Source organism: Cornus florida, unplaced genomic scaffold (assembly GCF_030987335.1).
Source record: "Cornus florida cultivar Cherokee Brave unplaced genomic scaffold, ASM3098733v1 CherokeeBrave_3.0.0_Hap2_Chr09, whole genome shotgun sequence".
Lineage (NCBI taxonomy): Eukaryota > Viridiplantae > Streptophyta > Magnoliopsida > Cornales > Cornaceae > Cornus > Cornus florida.
In genome coordinates this window covers 33785709-33794435 of record NW_026775579.1, presented here as the reverse complement: position 1 = coordinate 33794435, position 8727 = coordinate 33785709, and the positions used below count along the sequence as shown (strand labels likewise).

Sequence of the window (8727 nt, the reverse complement as noted above, 5' to 3'; positions counted from 1 at the left end):
CTACCACCAGAATTGTACTTATAGTAAGCTTCTTATATATGGAAGAATTGGAGAAGGAAACAATCAAACCAATTATGGAAGAATCGTGGGGGGCAACTAATGCGAGTCCAACCCTAATTCTTCCACGAATTTGTATAAATAGAGGCTTAGACCTCCAATGAAAAAGGGTAATAACCTCTATTTTTTATTATTCATTGTTTATACTAAGTGCACGGTGATCTTTCTTTGACTTTTCAAAGTTGACAAATTTTTGCTCCTACACTTTGACGTCGTCTGTGGGAATCTAGAAATATACTCCCATAAGTAGTCATAAGATTTACATGCGACTTTGCTCTGGCATCGACAGGATAGGCTATAGTTAACCAACAGATGAAGCTCATGCAGAAGATGCATGAAGAGTTCTTGCAACAGTTCGATGCACTCCACCAAGCAAATAAAGCCAGCATAACCCAAATCTTACAACTTCAGTAATGGAATGACACTCTCTAGGCCCAAATCTTACAAATTTAGCAATGGAATGACACTCTCTAGGCAATAGTATAACAAATTGTGGCACAACCACTGCAACCGGAGGTTAATCCACCAGTCGAGGGTCAGGGAAACCTCCCTAACCCTGTCGCACCTCGAGTGGTAGAAGATCGAGCTAATGGAGAACAAAGAGAGGCGCGGGTGAGAGTCGAGGTTGTACCATCAGAGAGTCACCTCCATCAACAAACTGAAGCACATGAAGAGCAAGCCGAGTCAAGCCACAGGCTTATAGTATGGTCCAATGGTGTTTCACCTTTCTTTGATAAAAGCAAGATGATGAAAGTGCAAACGCTAGGGGAGATGGCCAAGGCGCACAAGTCCTTACCGATAAACTCCCTTTACTATGCCAGTGTTCACCCAGTTTAACAGAACCAGGGATTTTTCCCAGCATTTAGATCAATACTCTCAAAGATGGCCATGGACAACCATAATGATTTACTCATGTGCAAGGTGTTTCCCACCAATCTAACGGGGCAACGTTAGAGTGGTTTAAGAACATGTCACACAAGTCAATCCTATATTACTTGACTCTATATACTGCTTTCTTAGCCCAGAATTGTGGCAACAAGAAACAAAAGAATGCCATCTCTAACCTGTTCATAATTAGGTAAAGAAAGGGAGAAAAGCTACGAGACTTCCTGAACAGATATAACATAAAAGCCTTAGAAATCCCAAACTACCATCCCATAACAGCTATTGAAGCATTGAAAATAGCTATGATCCAAGGTACTAAGTTTGACACATCATTGATTAAGTATTCCCCACCGTACATACCTATATTAAATGCTAGGGCACAAGCCTATGTGAGACTTAAGGAGAACATAGCCAATTGAGTTCAGCATGCTACTCTTATTTCGGTTGAGAGCAATCTAAAGGAGAAAACCGATGGTTTTAAAAACCCGAGGAGTCATCTGGCTTCTGCCCCAGTCTTGGCCCTACCAGCCATAGAGAAGAGACAAAGAATTGAAGAAAGGTTTCGAAAAAACAAAGTAAGGTTCCCAGCTTCACCGCTAATCCAGAAACACTTAGAGCAAAGGGACAATAGTAAGCATTGTGTTTTTCATTGAGATTATGGACATGTAACTAATGACTGCAAGACTCTCAGGAAGTACGTTAAAACTATGATATCAAAAGGGGAACTGTCAGATTACCTCCTGCCTAAGGAACAGCCGAGGTTAAGGAAAGGAAACACCAACCCTAGAAGGATAAAAGGCAATCATATAAAAGTGATTTACGTTATTCATGGAAAGCCATAAAAGGATTAAGAGTTAGATGAGGTGTACCAATCCATATTAAGGGTAATGCATAAGTTAAGGAAATTAGCCACTGTAAACACCATCGTCGCTGGTAATATCAAGATCTGCTTTGGAGACGAGGACCTATCTAGAGTCTAACTCGCCCATAAAGATCCTTTAGTAATAAGCCTTCTAATGGCTAACTATCTAATCAAAAAGGTGTTGGTGGACCCTGGTAGTAGTGCCAATATCATAAATAAGTGTGCCTTCAAGTAACTGGAGATTGACCCCGCATCGATCAAACCTACTTCTAGCCCATTATTGGGATTTGATGACACGAAGGTGGAGCCCATTGGAGTGGTAGACTTATCAGTTACCACAGCAAAAAGAACATTAAAAGAAAATTTCGTGCTCACATAAATTCACCCATCTTACAACCTTGATAAGTCTTGAAATATACATTATTCAGCCCTTAATCTTCATTAGTTAGTAACTTAGTTTATCTTTACTTTCTGGTTCTAATCGTAATTTGTTTCATTCATTACTTTTAGACTTTGAATATTAAACAGAGTTAATTCTAGTGCCTTAGAGATTGATAAATGTCAAGCCTTGGGAGAGCAATGAAAAAAAGCTCAAAGTCAAAGTCAAGAGAAATCCGATCACTCGAACTGTGTTCGGACTCTGCTCATTTGGACTTCTGACCCACGCAATCGGATTGAAGTCTACCAGGTGCGTAAATTATGTTTTAAGCCTTGATTCAAGGGGGCTCGGGGTGCAATCCATTAGGTGTCCTTGTGCATATATTCTGACCATTCACATATAAATAGAATATTAACCATATTTGGAAAAGAGGTTGGATAATTAGAAGATTGAATAGACAAATTGGACACATTCTCTCTACATTCTCTTTCTAGGTTTTCTCTCAAGGAAGAAGAAGAAGAAGAAGAAGAAGAAGAAGAACCTAAGCTTGGAGATCAATTGTGAGACCACCATGATGACATATACCTTCTCCATAACTGGTTAGTTCTTCACTTGGAGCTTGGATGAGCCCTAAACTAGTTTAATTAAACTTTGACTTTTAATTTTGGGGATTATGAATTGTAATTAGTGCTTGGTCTTATGAATTCAAACTTGGTTATACTAAGGTTTTTATTGATAATTCTTTTGATAAGTGCTCAAATGTTACACATTTTAGCACCTAAGTTATGGTATTTTAGTTCATTCATCTATCTTACTTTCGTGTTTAAGTTTTAATTTGTGCTTTTGTCTAATTCGGGTCAATAAGGTTTAAACGGGCTAAAAATAGCCTATTAATCCCTTTTTGTAGTTAAGAAGAAAATCTGGAAAAATTCAGAAAAACTGTATTAGAGCATCGGCAATCGATCGCAGATTCATGGCGATCGATCATAGGCCACGTCATCGATCGCAGCCACGTCAGCATTAGATAGAGCTTCCACGTCATTAATCGTTAAAGTTTCGATCGATTGCAGCCAATCTGTGATCGTTCGCAGTGCCACGTTAGCGCCAACTAAGCGGATAGGATTGCCAGTTGTCAAAGATAAGGATGCCACGTCAACCATGATCAATTGCCGAAGTCCACGATCGATCGCAGAAGTTGGCGATCGATCGCCACCTTGCTGGTAGTGAGTTGTTTTATTTCCGACTCCACCTGAACTTCCCTTACCACATGACTGCGAGATTGGATCAATTAGAGGGCCAAATTCGGACTTGTTTACTACTCCAAGGAGCTTGTATTTAAAGTAAAATGAACCATTTGTTAACGGTTCACCAATTTGTCAGCTAGTTTTACAATTGAATCAATTTTAGACAATAGAAATTCTCTCTCTAGATTAGGGTTTCTTGTGAAGAAAAGAGGCAAGATCACCATCATACTTAGGGTTTCTACCAAGAACACCAAGAAGAAGAAGAAGAAGCTAAGCTTGAAGATATCTGTAATACCCTTAATTTCAAAAGGATAATACTGGTATTTAATTTATAGGTTAAATTGTATTTTTAATTGTTGACGTGCATATGTGTTAGTTGAATTGATTTAATTGCATTTAATAGTTTAATTGTTTTAATTTAATTGATTTAATTGCTTTCATTGTTTAATTGTTTTACTCTAGTTATTTTAATTGAATTAATTTACTTAAATTTAATGGTTTAATTGTTTTAATTTAATTGTTTAAATTGAATTGATTTAATTACATTTAATTATGTTTTCAATGTAACTGTATAGAAGGTGGCACATATTATATTAGGTTTTCAGTTCAGCCGACGTTGGAATATAACCTAGGTTGTTCTATGGGCCGAGTAAATCAGATTAGGGTTTAGTTGAGCCTAGGATTAATGTGGCCTATAAATATTCACCTAGGATGTCTGCCTAGGGTTTTAGAACAATACTACGACATAGTAAGGTTGAGAGAAGTTTTGGAGACGGCTGGGAAGAAAATAGAGAGTTGGCCAGAGACTTTAGGACGACGTCGGTGTAAGGCAAGTTCTATTCCTAACTCTATCCCTTAGACTTGTGTTCTTTACATCTCTAATACAATTCCAGGAGTAAATAAATGTTGAAAGTAAACTGTTTCGCATGTTTGAATTGTTCTAAACTGTATGTTTGTATGAACTGTTATTTTTTTGAGTTAATTCTTCTTTGTATCCTTTTTGGTTCAGTTGAAGTTAATTACCGAGGAATGATTTTAAAACTCTCTGAAACACTAGAACCTAATTTTTTAAATCAGTAGAAACCTTGTCAACGGAGGACGGAATTGATGGAAACCGCCGGAGATCAAACCGTGGAAGGAAAACAAGTGAACTGGGCAAACGGAGCAAGGAGGCAGCTCCCCATAAGGGTGGAGCCGGCTCCAATGCAGGTTGAGGCAGCTCCACATAGTGTGGAGCCGGCTCCACACAAGGGGGAGGCTGCTCCCCATGTGGGGGAGGCGACTCCACCCCCTTTTGATGCTATCCGGGCGGCGTAGTTTTGCTTCTGGGTTGAGTTTTTGAACTTTTTGGGATATTCAAGGACTGTACATGGGGATTTAAAGGAGTTTTATGGTTGTATTAGAGCTCCCGAGGATGTGGGAATGAATAATAAATTACTTAGGGTTGATAGGTTGAACATCAACCAGTTTCTAGCAAGTTATGCAAACTGTTCGTGGGTGTGAGTGGTTTAAATTTCTTAAGTTATTCTAGAAACTTTTTGTGAATAATTATCAAAAACTAATCATGTATTTGTGGTATAAACTAAGCATGTTAAAATCTATATATTTTTCCTATGCTTGTTATGGAATGATTGGTGTTTAAGTTGTCTTATTTATCGCATCAATTGTTGGACTATAATTATGAGTATAATAATTAGTCAAGGTTTATTATGCTTGCTGCGGAGTTAATTGATGTAGAATTTTAATCATGTTCTCTTAATTATATGGAATCTGGGGATAAGTTAATACCTACACATACTGTTGTATTATTAATTGCAGGATTGTTGGTTGGGTAGTGTATAATCAGCATGTTAAAAGATGTTAATTTAATATGCTCACTTATGGAACAATTGATGTTTAAACTTACTGTTTTTAGTCTCAATTGTTGGATTTATGGATTTGGATGATATTTACATGCATGTTCTGTATTATGATTTCTGGATGGACGGATTGTATGCACCGGTATAGGACGGTGACATACTAGGGGGATTAGCTCAAAAATCGCTAAGTCCTACCTACTCTGGAAATTAAAGAATTGGATTAACTAAAAGTTAAGTCCTATTGATTTGTAGTGTCATGACAACGACTAGTTGAGTGGCACTACTAGGGATTATGGATGGATTTTATATATATTGTTATGGTACCTCGATATGAGCTTGAGTCTTAGAATCGATGGTTAGGGAGCGTATATGCATCGGGATACATAGCTGGCTATGATGGTTAGAGGTGCACCCTGTTTAGACTTAGGTACACATGCCCACTTCGTGTGTATTTTAGCATGTTACCTCTATTCAGATTTAGACCGGCCTGTAGTCCAGTGAGAATCCTTTAGTGTGATTATATATATACTTACAGACTATTAGCTATTGTTGAATTGTTTAGAATGTACATGCGTATCAAGTCTTTGCTTGGATTGTAGTCGGTTAGAACTTACATGTGGGCCTGACCCACTTATATTTTTCAGGTACACAACATTTCCAGACTTAGACTTGATCGTGCTGAGTAGAGATTTCTACTCACTCTACCGACGACGTAGGATTTCTCTCCATAACTTACTTCTGGATGTTCTATCAGTTATTTTTTTAGTACAGTTTGGATAGTTATTAGGGGTCCACTAAAGATGGATTCCCGAGTTGTTTAATCTATCGGAGGTTTTAGATTATTAGGATTTAAGTATTTATCTTTAAAGGATTTTATTTTAGTTTCTTTCAGTTTTTAATATTTGTTCTTATTTCATTTTGTCATCTGTGTTCGTTTTTTAAAATATTAATTGTTTGATATTCCCTCGGGTTTGGGCCTAGGCCTGATCAACCCGTGTCTCGAATCTGAGGGGTATCACAGTTGGTATCAGAGCACTCCAGGTTCAAGTGTCTTTAGGATTCTATCGAATAAGACTTCCGCGTTCTCTCTTGATTAGAGCTTAAGTTTAGGATTCATTGTATTCCTTACGGTTCGTTTAGAAATGGTATTAGTGTCTGTCTTTCCGTGTTAACAGATGGTTAACGCTAGAAACGGACAGAGCATGTGAGGATCTAGAAAGGAGAGTAGAGCGGCACATAGGCAACAATATCTCCTACGGCGTCAGCAAATGGAGGAAGAGCAACAAAGGCTTGGGATGATGATGGTCAGTTTAAGGAGGCAGTTCAACAGACTCGAGATCAGGGAGGAGATCCAGAGTATATTCCTCACATCAATGATTTCATTACTCGGGCTATAGAAGCTGGGGTAACAGCTGCACTTCGGAATCAACCTCAGGTACAGCCGGCACCGTTACCAGCACTGGTTGTTCAAATTGATACTTAGGAGAAGGCCAGGAGTTCTTTCACAAAGGGGAGCCCAACTGAGTTTACAGGCTCCACCGATGCAAGAGCAGCTCACCAATGGAAACAGGACATCGAGAGACATCTTTGCTTGGTTCACTGCACGGAGGTTCAGAAGTAGATGCTTGCTACATTCAAGTTTGTTGGGGATGCACTATAGTGGTGGGAGTCAGTTACCATAACAGAGGAGAGGATGACATTGACATATGATGAGTTTAATGCACACTTTGAACAAAAGTATTTCCCTTATGCGGTTAGGGCAGCCATGAAGACTGAGTTTCTTAATCTGCAGCAGGGGAACATGACAGTGGTGGAGTATGAGCAGCAGTTCACGTGCTTATGTCTTTTTGCACCGGAAGAGGTGGATACCTAGGAGAAGAAGCGCAACAGTTTCGTTAAGGGAATGATGCGATCTATCAAGAGAGCTATTACGGGTAATCCAGCCTATACTACCTATGCTCAGGTGGTAGACGCAGCTTTATCGCATCAATTGTTGGATTGTAATTATGAGTATAATAATTAGTCAAGGTTTATTATGCTTGCTGTGGAGTTAATTGATCTAGACTTTTAATCATGTTCTCTCAATTATATGGAATCTGGGGATAAGTTAATACCTACATATACTGTTGTATTGTTAATTGCAGGATTGTTGGTTGAGTAGTGTATAATCAGCATGTTAAAAGATGTTAATTTAATATGCTCACTTATGGAACAATTGATGTTTAAACTTACTATTTTTATTCTCAATTGTTGGATTTATGGATTTAGATGATATTTACATGCATGTTCTGTATTATCATTTCTGGATGGACGGATTGTATGCACCGGTATGGGACAGTGACATACTAGGGGGATTAGCTCAAAAATCGCTAAGTCCTACCTACTCTGGAAATTAAAGAATTGGATTTACTAAACGTTAAGTCCTATTAATTTGTAGTGTCATGGCAACGACTAGTTGAGCGGCACTACTAGTGTAACGCCCCGAATTTTATTCTAAATAAAATCCTCGATTTACTCAAATCAAAATACTTCATAAAAGACACCCAGGATCTCAAAAGAAATAAAATACCCTTTATTGATACAAAATCAATCAAATTTCCTCAAATAAATAAGGCAATAGCTCAAATTAATTAAATTGATACTAAATCAATTTCCTCAAATAAATACATAAAAGTCTCTAAATAAAATAATTTAATTCCTCAACACTAACTCTTCCACCTAAGCCCGCTACTATGAATCCAAGTTCATTCTCGGTACCTGAAACTGTAGGAGGGTGAGACAGTAGAAAAAACCATAACAAGGATTTCAAAGAGTTTCATGATAAATTTGCTTCACAAAAATATATATATGCTTTTAAACAAAATACATATATGCAATTTTAACAAAATAACAATCAACAAAATATTTGAAATAAAATCATTCAAGCCATTCAAGGTATGATGATCCCTACTCTGTAAAACCATTATTCCACACTGGATCATCAAATTCATCAAGTTTTTGCTTTCTCTGAGACTCTCGAATTCCTCACTGTATTTCTCATTCTCAAATTTTCTAGCTCTGCTTTCTTTCAGTTAATACCATCTGTGCACAAACACTCTATTTATAATGCAATTCCACCGACACTTTTACAAAAATCTACCACCAAAAATCAAATCAAATATCTAAAGTGCAACATAATAATCACAATGGACCCGCCACCCATGCTTCCTGTACTTTACTTATCCTTATATCTTCATTCATTTAATTCTATCTTCACTTCATCCATATGGAGAAACAATTACAATGTATCTCCAAAATATCACCATGTGTAAAATACCAACAAAGTCAAAAATAGTTGGGCCCGCCATTACAACAACAAATACAATTTCCATTTTGTTCTCCTATTCCGTCCAAGTGCTGCCCCCCTTCAATAGACAAGAACATATATATATAACATAGCCC

The 8727-nt window shown here is 37.6% G+C and overlaps 1 long non-coding RNA gene across 1 annotated transcript; it reads right to left on the bottom strand.

Moving 5' to 3' along the window:
* Nucleotides 1–7835: 7835 nt before the first annotated feature.
* LOC132273240 (uncharacterized) lies at nt 7836–8343 on the bottom strand. The gene is made up of 2 exons (XR_009470062.1): nt 8237–8343; nt 7836–8049 (listed from the first exon to the last, which is right to left on the bottom strand). It is a non-coding gene; the product is annotated as an uncharacterized LOC132273240 (long non-coding RNA).
* Nucleotides 8344–8727: the final 384 nt, after the last annotated feature.